Consider the following 14,484-nt stretch of genomic DNA (forward strand, 5'->3'; position numbering starts at 1 on the left):
CAGAAGGATATTGTGTACCTGTAGGACACAGTGTCACTCATGTGTCATCCCTCCTGGGAATACATCTAAATCTAATTAACAGGAAACATCAGACAACTCAAAACAAGAAACATTTAAAAAAAAATTTTAACATTTATTTATTTTTGAGAGAGAGAGATAGAGCATGAGCAGGGGAGGGTCAGAGAGAGAGGGAGACACAGAATCAGAATCTGTCAGCACAGAGCCTGATGCGGGGATCGAACTCGTGAACTGTGAGATCATGACCTGAGCTGAAGTTGGCCACTCAACCGACTGAGCCACCCAAGCACTTCAAGAAACACTTTTTTAAATGAAAAGTGGGGAGGAAATTATTATTAAAAATGTCAATGTTATGAAAGAGAAAGAGAGGCAGCGGAAATGGTTTAGATTAAAGGTGACTAGAGAGACATTGTGACTAAATACAATATGTGGTCTGAGACTGGGGGGGGAGGGATGTGCCAAAGGACACTTTGGGGGATAATTGACAAAACTAGAATTAGGATAGAAGGGTAAAATTTTACATAAATACTCAATTTACTGGGACTGATAATTATACTGTGGTTTAGGAAAAAATATTTCTACTTATGAAATATATACATTGAGATGTTTAGGGGCAAATAGCCATGATGTATGTACCTTACTCACAAATGGGTCAGAAAAACATGTATGCCCAAATACACACACACACACACACACACACACACACTCACACTCACACACAGACACACACACACACACACACACACACACACACACACACATACACCCTGTTAATACAGGGCAAAGTATTAGCAATAGGTGAATCTGAGTAAAAGTATATATGGGTGCGCTATATACTATGTGTGCAACTCTAAGTTTGAAATTACTTAAACATATTTAAGAATAAGCAGCATGAACTCTGTCATGTACTGTGTGCCAAATTTTAACACTCACGATACCACCAGTTCACAAACTCATGTGCTCATCAAATGTAACACAATTACTTCATTTTTAATACAAGGAGTATGCCCTAACAACGTAAGAGGTTTATTTGTTCTTTTAAAAATGCTTATTAATCTCGAGAGCGTGAGAGCATGTGTGTGAGCAGGGGAAGAGCAGAAAAAGAGAGAGAATCTCAAGCAGACTCCACGCTCAGTGCAGAGCTCAACACAGGGCTCAATCTCACGACCCTGGGATCATGACCTGAGCTGAAAACAAGAGTTAGACCCTCAACCAACTGAGCCACTGAGGTGCCCCAAGAAGTTTGTTTTGTAAATCTAGATCATACTTAGCACTTCATGGTAAAATGGTTCCCCCTACTAAAAACAGGTTGAAAACCACTGGTTAAGAGGATCAAGTCCAAATTCCTTAGAAGGTGTCCAAAGGCCTCATGACTCATCCCAGATTTCCTCTGCCCTCATTCCCTAGAGTCACTTCTTGTACCTTCCTTCCTGCCATTCGCACCGTCCCTTCACCCCCCACCCCATTGCATTCCTGTGGCTCTTTGCACATGCCCTTCCCCCACCACACTTCTAAATCTGGTGAACATGTTCCCAACTGTAAAGGCATCTTTTCTGTAAAGCCTCCTCTGAGGGCCCAACTCCAGCTTGGGCAGAGGGTATCACACCCACCTTTGGGCCATCTTTGTATCTCATGTGTGTCTGTATTATAGCAACTTAAGCATATGTTGTAATTATTTAGTTCAGTTCCTTCTCTGTCTCCTCTGCAATATTCTTTGAATTCAGGGAGTAGGTACAACTCAGTTTTTGTAGGTGCATCTAGAAGGGTATGCGGTATAGTGTAGACAGTGGTATACAGAGGCAGGGTCACACCTGCTCACACCTGCTCTGTCCGGCTCAGAAGAGCCTTCTGCGCACATCTCTTCCCTGCTCCTTGGGGTAGAATGACCTCAGGGTGGCGACTTGAAACTGGACAGGGTGGGAGCATTCACACTGGGAAAATTTGCATCACTTCCTGGAACCACTGGAAAGAGTTTTCTTTTTCTCCTTTCTGGTGTCCAAGTGGTCAAGATGTGAATCTGGATGTGTCAGGGTTGTGTTTTCTGGAAAACAGTCTGAGAGAATGATGCTGGCACACGGAGAGAAGCACATGAATGCTTGAGCATTTCATTCCTCTGTCCCTAGGGCTAGGTACACTCTTGCCTCTTTGTCCAGTCAGGTGAACCAGTAAGTTCCCACCTCCGTCCACACTTTCTGGTTGGAGTTGAGCTAGATCAGGTTACATTTCCCTCGCTTGTACCCAGCAGAGGCTAACTGCATCCTTAATTGTTTTTGAGGACTTTGAGAGCAGAGACAGTCACATGTTTTCACATGGCACCTAACACTGTTCTGGGCACACAGAAGGTGCTCAGTAAATCCATCGGACCTCCTTTGTGGAGCATCCAGAGTGGCCTGGGCACATGGCTTGGCTGACTGAATCTGCTTCTATTTGTTATCCCCTGGAGCCCATTGATTGGTGTATTATAATACTTAAATTGCATTTATTTGATATTGCAACAAGCAGCCCTTTTTATCCTACTGACAGCTACAGAGAACATATTTTCTGAACCCCAAATCCAGATGCAGGAATAGATGGGCAGCCGGGTAAAGACAGGATTTAGGAGCTGAAATTGCAACATTTCTAGGATATTTGCTTGCTTATGGGGATAATTAACTCAGGGAAACCCACGTGTCTTATATGTTTCTTTAAAATTTTGTTTTAAGAATATGTTTAGGAATTTCTCAACACCATTGGGTTAGATGCTCCCCCAACAGGGCTGGAAGCCAGAGGCACCCAAGGGTGATGTCTCTGAGTTAGACACCCATCAAAACTTTCTCTCTCAACACCCATGCCATAAAAAATAGCACAGTTTAGCTCCAAAGTTCTATTTTAGATTTGGTTGCTCAATTATGTTAAACCTTAAAATAGAAGTGTACCAAGCAGACACCTCATTTTTCAGTATAGAATTAAGTTCTGCCTGATAACGGATGGATACTTTCCACATTAATGTAAAATGTGAGTATGCATTGTGAGATAGGGTAATGCACTCCAGGAACAGACCGTGATATATTTAGATACTGATTAGAAGTAAAACTGATACATCATTCCTTATAACGTACATGAATAGTACCAGCGCATAACAGTGCCTCTTGGGACTGAGGTCATTTATTTTTCCTCCTGGATATATTGTTTATATCATGTTCTCTCCCTCATGTTATATATTAAATTGTTTAATGTAAGCCATAAGAGAGCAAATGTCACTAAAGGTCTTCCCCCACACCCCCTTAAAATCTGAAGAATCAAATCTTCTAAAGCAGGTGATCTGTCAATTTTCATTCCTGAATGTCATTGGTACGTACAGCTTTCCTTATCAGTTCATTTCACATTCCCAAATCAAATGACTATTAATCTACAACATCTGAGCAGAAAGACCAGGGCTTCCTGACTTTTATGCAGACTGCTTTCTGAGTTCCAAACGTGCGTCCACAGGAATGAAAGCTTCTTTGGAGTTACTAGGAAAATTATTATTAGAAAGTTTCCTAAGAGATAAAGACCATTTAAAGTCAAATTGATAGTAATTACCATGATTATTTTCAGAAAAGTGTGTGTGTGTGTAAATAGTGTAAGTAAAGGAACTACATGTTTTGGAAAATCAGATGGTCAAAAAGAAAACTGTTCTGCTCTATTACCAGAAGCATCTCTTTAATCTAGAACCACAGCAATAATAACCACCAGTGTTGGGGCTTATGGTGTCTGGCCGTGTGAAAGAACTTTTATATACATCATACTATTAAATCTGCACCCCCATAATCACAGTGAGGTAGTTATGATTATTCTACATCTAATCCATGGGCAAATCTCATTGTCTCTGCCTTCAAAATATCTTCTGCATCTGTTTCCTAACACCTCTCCTGTGACTGCCTGGTCTGAGCTGTTCTCATCTCTTGCCTGGATTACTGTAAAAGCTTCTTAATCGGTCTCTCTGCTTCTCTCTGGTCTCCGTGATATTAGTTAGTGCTGTTCGCCCAGGATCCCATCTTGCAGGCACATGGTAGGATTGTACTTTGCCATTGCCTTTGAAGTTAGATATGATCCAGCAATCTGCTTTAGCCAATGAAATGGGAGTGGAAGTGACATGCGTCACTTCCAGGTTGATGTCTCAGCACCCACCACGCTCCCCTTTTCCCTCTGTCAAGGCCAGCTGCCATGGTTCAAATGGAGGCTGCTCCATCCCGGCTCCCAGAATGAGGAGAGGTCGGGCAGACCCCAGCTAATTTACAATGGATATGAAGGATGAGTGAGAAGTAACCTTTGCTTTTATAAACCACTAAAATTCTGTGGCTCTTACCTTCTCATTTTATAGATTTAGAGAAACTGAGGCCAAGGGACTTGATTTTTGTGGTAATGATTATGCTGACTGGCTGGCAACAATGAAAGAGGACATAACCTACTCTGATAGATGCACTCCCCCCCCCGCCCCCCTTCCCCCCCCCCATCTTCCAACAGCAGCTGAAACATGCATCAGTCTTTGCTGCTCAGAAGTTCTAATGGCCCCTCATCAACATAGAATGAGACCCAGATTGCTCACTTTCAGGCCCTTTTTGGTTAGGCAACCTCCTTGACCTCATTTCTTCCACTATCCTCCTCACTCCCTTTCCTTAACCCACACTTACTTCCTTGATGTCACTTGACCATTCCTCAAGTGCTCCTGCCTCAGGGCCTTTGCACTTACACTTTGATTCTGCCTCCGTGGCTTTTGCTCAGATTTTATGAGGCTCTGTCCTCATTGTCTTCTGGCCTCTGTTGAAATGTTCTCTCCTCAGAAAGACCTTTCCTGACCACCTGATCTAAAATAGCAGTTTATTACTCTAACTCATCCCGCTTTATTTTCACCATACTGTTTTAATTTACTACTACCTGACACTGCAATTTCTATTTCTTTGTCTCTTGACAGGATTTTTGCCTGTTTCACCTGCTGCTTGAGCTTATTATATAAGCTTATTATATATTCCTGGTCCATTCTAGGCACCCAGTAAATATTTGTTGACTAATGACAAGCCCCAGTTTATATATAAGGAAACAGAGGCTCAGAGGCCTGAAGTAGCTTGGCTAAGGTCACATACGTAGTTAGAGAGTTGTGGTCAAGCCTTCGTCTCTGACTTCGAGATGCTCCAGAGATGGCCTCTTCTCTGCAGAGCACCCTGTAAATCCCGTCAGCACACATGAGCCCGGGCCTCCGGGTCACACCAGCCACTCACTTTCTCCGGTTTTCATCGGTGAGACTTGGGGTTAGGGTGAGCGGTTTTGAAAAGTTTCACACTCAGTTGTGGTTCCTTCGTCATGTGGGTCGTAATCTGTTTTCTAACTGCATCCCGGCAACATTCTCTCATTGTGCTGATGGAGACTTGTCATACAATAAATAATCACGGGAGATCTCAGAGTCACTACTTGCCTTTAAAATGAATGGTTTCTGCACTTAACCTTGAAAACACAAGTGCCTGCTGTTCTGGGAACTCACTTTGAACCCAAGAGGGATGTAATATTTTGAAGACCCCCTGTCTCTGAGTATGGCAGGAGCCCATGGGCTGGGCTGGGCTGGAGAGATGGGCTCAGTTCTTGGAGGGGACGGATGCTACCTGAGTCCTGCCCAGTCTCCACTGGAGTTGGATTTGCTGGTTCACAAAACAGACACAGGGAGTGGAGATGCCAACGAGGCAGCACTGGATGCAGATAGATCGGCTAATGTAAAGTGTGCCCAGATGATCAGCTATTACCTTACTGAGGTTTCTTATAGGGTCACAGACTATTAGAAGAAGAACTGGAATAGGAACACGTTGGAGTTCATTAGACCAGTATTCTCAGAGGGGGGTCCGTGGACCGTCTGCCTTAGACCCATCAATGGTTATGTTGAAAATGGAATATTCCTCATTCCCGTTTCAACACTACTGAATCAAGTCTGCCCTGAGTGGCACTTGGGACTCTCTACACTGAAGCAGCTCCCTAAGTGTTTCTTGTGAACATTCAACTTTGGGTCTAGTTCAATCTTTTCCTTTTTTATAGGTTTAGAGAAACTGAGGCCTAAGGATTTGATTCATGTGGAGATGTTTATGGCAGATTCTAACAAGGAAAGGTGAAAGTAATTTTGTGGGTAAAATAAAAACAAGGGCCATCATTCATCTTTTTTTTTTTTTTGGCACCAATCCCCTTAATAAAACAATATAAACAGAAAACCCAGGTTCATCTATGAGGCATGTGGTAAATATAGGTTTTCTCGATTAGTCCTTTAAGTCAGTTTTCAGATTCTCTGCACGCTCCATTCTAGAGCTCTTGACTCTTTTCTGAAGCAAATGCCTTCTATGAATTTGCTCCTGTGTTTACCTGCAGAATCAAGGCTACTAGTAGTTAGTTAGCAGCTAGAGAAAGAGAGAGAAAAAAGTGAGAGATTGGAGAAGGCAACGAAGAATGAGCCAAACCCCAGAAGATTCACCCAAATAAATCCTGTGAAGAGCTTTTTTAGAGACTCTTACTACTTAGGCAAGGGAAGAAATGTAGAGCACATTGGATCGCTGGATTCAAAGTCCAGAGTGCTCACCATTACGCCATGGAGCCAGCTAGAGCACATTGGAGAAGCCAGTGTCTCGGTGTGAACCGCCTAATTTGTTTTTTTCCACCCATGTGAAATAAGGCCAAGGACCTATCAATCAGCCCAGGAATGACTAATTATTGGTGAACAGAAGATTCTCTGTAGTTTATTCTTTGTATCAATACAAGAAAAAAAATTCCTAGAATTTTGTGGTCAAATGTGGCTGTAAGTGAAGAGATAAGAGCCCAAGGAAATGGAAGGACTCTCCATTCCTAAGGGAAGTTGGTGAACAGCCACATAATCTGCTGATAAAGGCCCATCTGTTACAACAAAGTAGAGCTGCTTTGGCAACACATTTCAGCCAGAGACCCTAAGTGGTTATTTTTTCTCGACAGCCTTGTTGGCTTTTTTTTTAAAGCCCAGAAAACTCCTTGAGAGTGAAATATAGATTATGATATTGGCTTTAAGTTAATGTTACACTTTCTGCTTGGAGAGAGAAAAAACCCATCGGCACAAAGTTCCCTGGTAAACACTGTTGCGTGATAAATTGTTATGAGAATAAAGTCATAAGGAAAACTCAGCTTTGCAAATGACACACGTAGAAAAACAGCAGATGTCTGATGAAGTAAAGAACCGACTTATTGCCAAGACCTTGAAAAACAAAATTAATTTCCTTTCGTCTTTGATAATGGTGATGTAATGTGGTTAATAGGAAGAGCGTGCCACGTTCAAGTAGTTATAAAAGGAGAAACGTTCACCAGGCGCTGGGTCAGAATCGTTGGTTTTAGTTGCTGTTACTCTTGACACGTCGGTTGCTAGATGAGGCGGGTCAAAGAAGCAAGGAACTTGTTTTGTGTTGTTTGCAGTGTAGATGGGCTTGGGCTCCATTAATATTTTTAAGCAGCTACTTCATAAAGAGGAAAGAAAGCAGTGAAATCAGAGTTTTGCCTCTGACAGTGATTTCAAATATTTGAAGCCTTTGAAAATCATTGTTGGTGAAAAAGGTACTGCTGAAGAATAAAAGTCATTATTTTACAAAATAATTAGATTTCTGTAAGGAGGAGAATGCTTAGTTTTTAGGTAAATAAGGCACAGAACTGGTGTTCTTTTTCATACAGAAGAAAATTTAAAGTACACACCAGAGAGAAATTTACCTACTAGTTAAGCTGTGGACAGTCCATAGGTGGGTCCAACTGTCTCTTTTCAGCCCCATCTAAAAATAATCAACACGAAAGCTTATTTTAAGGAACATCTGACCATTGTTGGAATCTTGCATTTCAGGATGTGTGAGCTGCCGAGTTTTCTGGCCCCCATAAACTAAGTTTTAAATAGGCAAAGTTCCAGGCAGCCGAATTCTGGTCACAGCATTAGAATTGGCCTCATTCTGCGGCACATCTGAATTTGTTTTGTCTGCCTGAACCGCATGCCTTGTGAGCAACCTTTCAGTGAGGTTACCCTGAGTCTCAGAAAGGGAGAGATCCCTCTTATGACAACTGGTGGCCAGAGGGTCAAAGTATCAGCCATTAGAAATACCAGCGTGGTGGGGTTGATGAAATTTGCCCCCTTTCCAGTGCAATCCCTGGAAAGCACACACATGCATTTCTGGGAGTCCCTCTTTCAGCCACTCCACCAGCACCAACTCTGCAGATGGGTCAGCGCTCCTGACCGACTGCCCCTGGCCGCTACCTCAATGCGAAGGCCAGAGTTTGAAACTTGTCTTTCGGTATTTTTGAGCCCAGTCATTATCTCTCTTCTCTGGGGAAGATTCTTCTCTCTTGAGAAAAGAACTTTGAAGAACTAATGGATGAGTCTTTTCCGAATCCATGATAGTTTATGTTGAAATCTGGGAGAGATGCAAGCTTTATCTGTTTTGTCTGACTTTTTCCTTTTATTTTCTCTTTTCTGCTTTTAGATCATTTATATTGGAAACATATTTAAAAGGTTATTTGTTTATTATTTTTCTTTTTTTCCCCACTTAATTCATCTGGTATAAATTAGGGTTATCTAGGAGGGAAACCTGACAATATACCTGTTGGCGTAAACTCCTTTGCCATCCAGAGAAGCTCCCTGGTTTGATGATGTTCTAGCAAATAAAAGCAATAGTGACAGGAACCACTTATCAAGCATGGTATCGTAAGAGTATTATGTGTTTTTTGTACTATCTTGTTCAATTGTGGCTATCTTGTCATGGCAAAATGACAGATTACACACTATGAATAGCTCCCTTTCACAAACGAGGGAACTCAAGGCTCAGAGAAGTTAATTAATTTACCCAAGATGACACAAACTGTTTTGTGCCCAAACTGGGATTTCAAGGTCTTTACTCTTAACCCCCAGGCATTACAACTTTCTGCTTTTCTCCAACATTGTATTTTCTCTGTCTTTTGGGTTTTTGACCTGTTATTCCCTGTAACCAGCATGGGAAGATGTCCTGTGGCATGAACACGTGCTATTCTCACCTGGCCTAAGAGAGAAGATCCATGTGCACCCAGTCTCCATTATGAAAAGGTTCTTATTAAATGCAGTCATTTGATTAATACATTTTGGAGGCTGCTGAAAGTGCCCTTTTAGAAAGATGGGTCAAACTGTGGAACTCCTTTCCTACCATAATGTAACAAGTTTGAAAGCTGTTGCTTTTTGGGTTGAACTGGGAGATTTGGATATGTCTTCAAAGATATGTCTTTGCTATTTCAGCTGGGGGATTTTTAGCTCTGCAGTCAAGCCCTAGAAGAGATGGAAAGAGAGCCTGCTAAGCAGAGTTGTAAATCACCAACACTTGCATTTTCATACAAAGTCAGGCAGAAGGGAGTAAGAACTTGGAAGTTCATCTCACAGAAGAAAAAAATTAAGGGAGGAGCTGGTTAACTTCATGTAGAAATTTGCAGGGGTGGAGGGAAATCAAAAGGTGGGTGGAAGGGACAAGAGCTTAATAGGTAGATACTCTTGTGATGAGGCCTGGGAAGGAATAAGGGAAAAGAATGAGACTCAGAATGTGCTGTATGATGGATAGATTGAGGAGGAACACTCAGGCATCAGAATAAGAGAGAAATAACCATTTGAGAGTTTGAAGAGAGTAAGTTGTTTCCTTCTGTTTTGCTCTGAAAAATCATCCTAAGTTTTTAAAGTTTTATTTATTTGTTTTGAGAAAGAGAGAGAGATAGCAAGCAAGCGTGTGGGGAAGGGGCAGAGAGAGGGAGAGAGAATCTCCAGCAGGCTCTCCACCATCATCACAGAGCCCAACACGGGGCTCAAACTCATGAACTGTGAGACCATGACCTGAGCCAAGATCAAGAGTCAAATGCTTAACTGACTGTGTCACTTAGGGCCCCCTGTCCTAATGGTCTTTATAGCTTTCTTTTAGCAGTGTTGATGATGATACAGTTGTTATTATAGAAAAATTAGGCATCATGAGCTTCTGTAGAGAGTTTTACTCTTAGGAACATTTGGTTGGTTGTTTTTTACAGCCTTACACATTACTTTTGGTAGAAGCTTACTACTAAAGAAGGAGGAACTCAGTTTATATCTTCCATGAATAGAAGATGTTGTCACTTGGAACAAAGAGCAGTTTCTACAGGTCCTAAACTTCAAATAATTCTGCTTTGTTGGAGTTAATGGGAGGAGTATTTGAAAACCCATGTGGCACCTGGGCGGCTTAGTCAGTGAAGCGTCTGACTTCAGCTCAGGTCATGATCTTGTGGTTCACGAGTTTGAGCCCTGTGTTGGGTTCTGTGCTGACAGTTCAAAGCCTGGAGCCTGCTTCCGATTCTGTGTCTCCACCTCTTTCTGCCCCTCCCATACTCATGCTCTGTCTCTCTTTGTTTCTCAATAATAAATGAACATTAAAAATTTTAAAAAATAAAAAGGAAGCCCAAAAAACCTCACAAAATACCTGAAGTAGTTGTATTTCTATCTTGCAGATAAGCACTTGTCTAGAATGGCTATGAAAAGCGATGGGAAAACCATTGCTATCAAGGTTACACAAACACCTTTAAACCTTACGAGGGTATCATGTGTGTGAGCACGAGCTGAGTATCTTTACTATATTGATGTTTTGGCTCCTCAAAACAAAGCAGGAGCCTTCAAGATGGGTGAGACAGACAGGGTTCACATACCAGCTCTAATCCTTATTTATTCCATGTGTTCTTGCAAATCACTTGAGACTCAATCTCCTCATCTGTGAAGTAGGGATAATGTCCCTGCCTCATCCTGTTGTTTTGCAGACTAATGAGCGAATGTGTTACACACATTCCTGGCAGGCAAGGTACTTACTAAATGGCAACTATTATCATTATCTAGATGCTAAATATATCTAAGCATTTTAATATGTGGGCAATTTTGTTTTTGGAAACTAGAGGAAACCCTTAAAGTCAGGCAGGTTCTCAAAATACCTGGACACTAAGCAGAGTGTCAGGGGGTTTGAAGTTGTTAATGCCTCTCAAACTCCCTAAATAGCAAGCCAGATATTTGACAGTTTCTCTGGAGAAGCTCTGCATTTCCATTGGGAGAGACTGGACAATTAATTAATTAATTAATTCATTCATTCATTCATCCATTTCTTTAGCTTCTGCTGTCTGCTGTGCATTTGCCTAGGTGCTGGGTGTTTGAGAGTGCAAAAAAATTGGTGAAGTTTCCCCTTCCTGCACCTTGTATTCTAGAGGGAGGAGAGAGCAAACCTCAATGAATAAATAAAGACACACAGAAGATTTTTTGATGAGCATAAGTACTGTAAAGACAAGTCTTAGGAGGATATAATGGACAGTAACCAGATGGTGGTGGAGGACTGATTTAGCTGAGGAGATCACGGAAGTGTCTCGGAGCTGGTGATTGAGGTAAGAAATGAAAGGCAAGAAGACACAGTAAAGTCTTCCAGGTAACTTGAACAAGCACATGCAAGCACCTATGGGCAGGAGGGAGCTTGGTGTGTCAGGAAAGAAGGCCGGGCACCTGGGTGGCTCAGTGGGTTAAGCATCTGACTTCATCTCAGGTCATGATCTCAGAGTCAGTGAGTTAGAGCCCTGCATCAGGCTCTGTGCTGACAGCTCAGAGCCTGGAGTCTGCTTCCGATTCTGTGTCTCCTTCTCTCTCTGCCCCTCCCTTGCTCACGCTCTGTCTCTCAAAAATGAATAAATGTTAAAAAGAAAAGAATAGAAAAAGAAAGCCATTCCATAAGGGATGTGGTGAGGGAAAGGGAGAGTGGTAAGACAGAGACAAAGAACAAAGCATGAGAAAGGGGAAGGGGTTCCCTGCAGGAAGGTGCTCTGCTATCAGACTCCACGTCAGTCACCCAAGCGGAGGCTTCTACTGCAGGTGGACTCCTTGCACCCTCGGCACCCAACAAAGTGAAAGACCAAGAGGTCAGTAAAAAAGGGACTCGCTGAGAAAAGAACACTGCAATTTTGATGGTAACTTTACTTCAGAAAACAAGAAAATATCCTTATGGTACCAGCCTCCCTCGTGCACCAGAGTGTAATGGAGTCTCTGGAAAGCTTCTGAAACAGCTTATTTCAGTTCCTCCTCGAGAAGCTGGTAAAATTTTACATATGTTTTCTATATAAATATATACTTTTATGTGTGTGTTTATATAAAATAATAACCTATAAAATAATAGGTAGGTAGACTAATATACATACATTTATTATATATAAATATATACTTATAAATATATAAAAATCTACTTATCTATTATTTCAGTTTCCCCTCAAGGTTATAAAACTACATACACTTAATGTACATATAATGAATAATATGTATAAGTAATAATTTAATATGTAATACTATAATTATATCATATATATGAAATATCTACCTATTATATGTATAGTGTATTAAAGACTTAGACTCAACTATTTTCATTCTGTAGCAATTTTGATTATTTTTGAAAATAGGAACATGTTGTATGAAAGTATTCTAATTCCTAGAAATAGATGTATAGGCAGTATTTAAGCCTTAATTTCTCCAGACTTTCCTGGCCTATCCAGGGCTCATGTGCTTGATGGTTTCATGGTTTCACATAGCATACAGCAACTTAATCCTATTGGGAAAAGCATAGTGCTCATGGGGCCAAGATGGTGGGGTCAGACACTGGTGGTTGGCTCTCTTTGTTCTGTTATGAGGCCAAGAACTCATTTAGCCATCTGAGGCATATGTGCCTTTGGCCATGAGGAGCACAGGTGATGTAGCATGTCAGTGGACAGGGAAGATCTATTGTGACCGCAGCTAAATAGGAGAGTGGGTCATTGCTTCACTGTGGCATCCACAGAGAACTTTTTGAGCTGTGGCTTCTGTCAGCAAAAGCCTCTGATATTTGAGAAATCCCATGGAAAGTCATTTTCTAGGAAATGTTACCCTTCATGGAGGCTCACTAGCTGGACAAGTTAGTTCTCCCTCTGTTTGCTAAGACACTCTGTCCACCCACTGGGAGTTGGCACAGTTTAGGGTAGGCAGGCACATAATTTATCCAAGTATAAAAAAGTGGTAGGAAAAAATGCTGCATTCTGCATTGTAGGATAAGACATTCAGATGTAATTGGAATGCTTACAGCAGCTGATGGCCAAACTAGGTCTGTCAGTCAAGGAAGGGAGTCTGGGTTTGGAGATGATTTTACATGTAGAGGAATTCTTTCCATGACCTCAGCAACTGAGCACTGGAGAGCAGGTCTTCTCCATCAGGTGAATGATACTTGAGATACTGGAAGGTTTTAGTTTGTACCTGAGGTTCAAAGAGAGGGTTGACTTGGGCCCGAACTGCAGTCAGCCAAAAGAGATACTAGCAAACTGAACGGGTCACCAATCTGGTGATGATCGCTCCTTAGGGATGAACCAAAGCACCAAGAAGCTGACAAGTCCCCAGAACACATGCATCAAGGTAAGAAGCCCGGTGAGGCCATTATACACCATGGTTACCACTGAAGTTTCTAGCCCCTGCCCTACTCCCTCACTTTGATCCCGTGTGGCTGATTTCCATAATTCCGGGGAAAAAATTGCCTTTGGCTGGTTTGAGCTTCTTTTTTTTTTTTCTCCACCACTTTGGCTTTGTATGATTTGGCTCAGAGACTTTTCCCCACAATGTGGACCAGAGGTACTGATCATTTAATCTCAGGCCAAGGGTGCCAAGTTCTGTGTTCTGGCCACTCCAGGTGAGTTTGCCGAGAGGTATGGCATATGTGCATCCAAAGGCTGTTTGACCCTGAACTTTTGTGGCGAACTACATGAGAGAACTGGCAAAGTAGTCATTGAACACAGGGTCTGAAGACGATGGCACATTACTTTGATACAACAGAAGGTTTCCCGACCACCCCTCTCAAGGATTAATACAAATCATTGTGTTAAGAGGAGGAAGGAAGGGAGAAAAATGGATATACTCCTGCTGGGGGACCAATGTCAATAAATCATGCCAAGCTCCTTTCAAATGTTGCTCTTGAGCACTAAGGAAATTAATATAAAAGGTATATTTCCTCAGAGTCACAAGGCTCAGGAGGAAGGCATGAGCAATTTGTGGACCTATTTCTAGGTCCTTGCCAATGCACTTTATGACCCGTGTTCTCCTCCATGAAATACTGATTTTTCTCCTGACTTAATTAACAGAAATGCAAAAATGAGAGGAAACTGTTTCAATAATAATATAATTGGAGATAGGCAACGCAAACATACGCATGAATAAAACAAATCATATGAATAAAGTCATATGAAAGTTTGGATGGAGAAGACTGGGAAAAGATGTTGTAGAAGAGAGAGGTTCTTGCCTCTTGGTTGAAATTACACATGATAGGCTGGTAGGGAAGTCACAGATGTGTTAGTCTTAGGTTAGCAGTTCCCGTGCTGGCTCTGAACTTAGATGCCTTCGTTCAAATATAACATTTCCAGTTACTTCCATATGACCTTGGGGGAAGGCAATGAACCTCTTTA

General features: G+C 41.8%; 1 pseudogene; it reads right to left on the reverse strand.

Moving 5' to 3' along the window:
• Positions 1-13,180: 13,180 nt before the first annotated feature.
• Positions 13,181-13,476, reverse strand: LOC115302200 (annotated as a pseudogene).
• Between the last annotated feature and the right edge of the window lie 1,008 nt (positions 13,477-14,484).

This window comes from Suricata suricatta, chromosome 9 (genome assembly GCF_006229205.1).
Source record: "Suricata suricatta isolate VVHF042 chromosome 9, meerkat_22Aug2017_6uvM2_HiC, whole genome shotgun sequence".
Classification (NCBI taxonomy): domain Eukaryota; kingdom Metazoa; phylum Chordata; class Mammalia; order Carnivora; family Herpestidae; genus Suricata; species Suricata suricatta.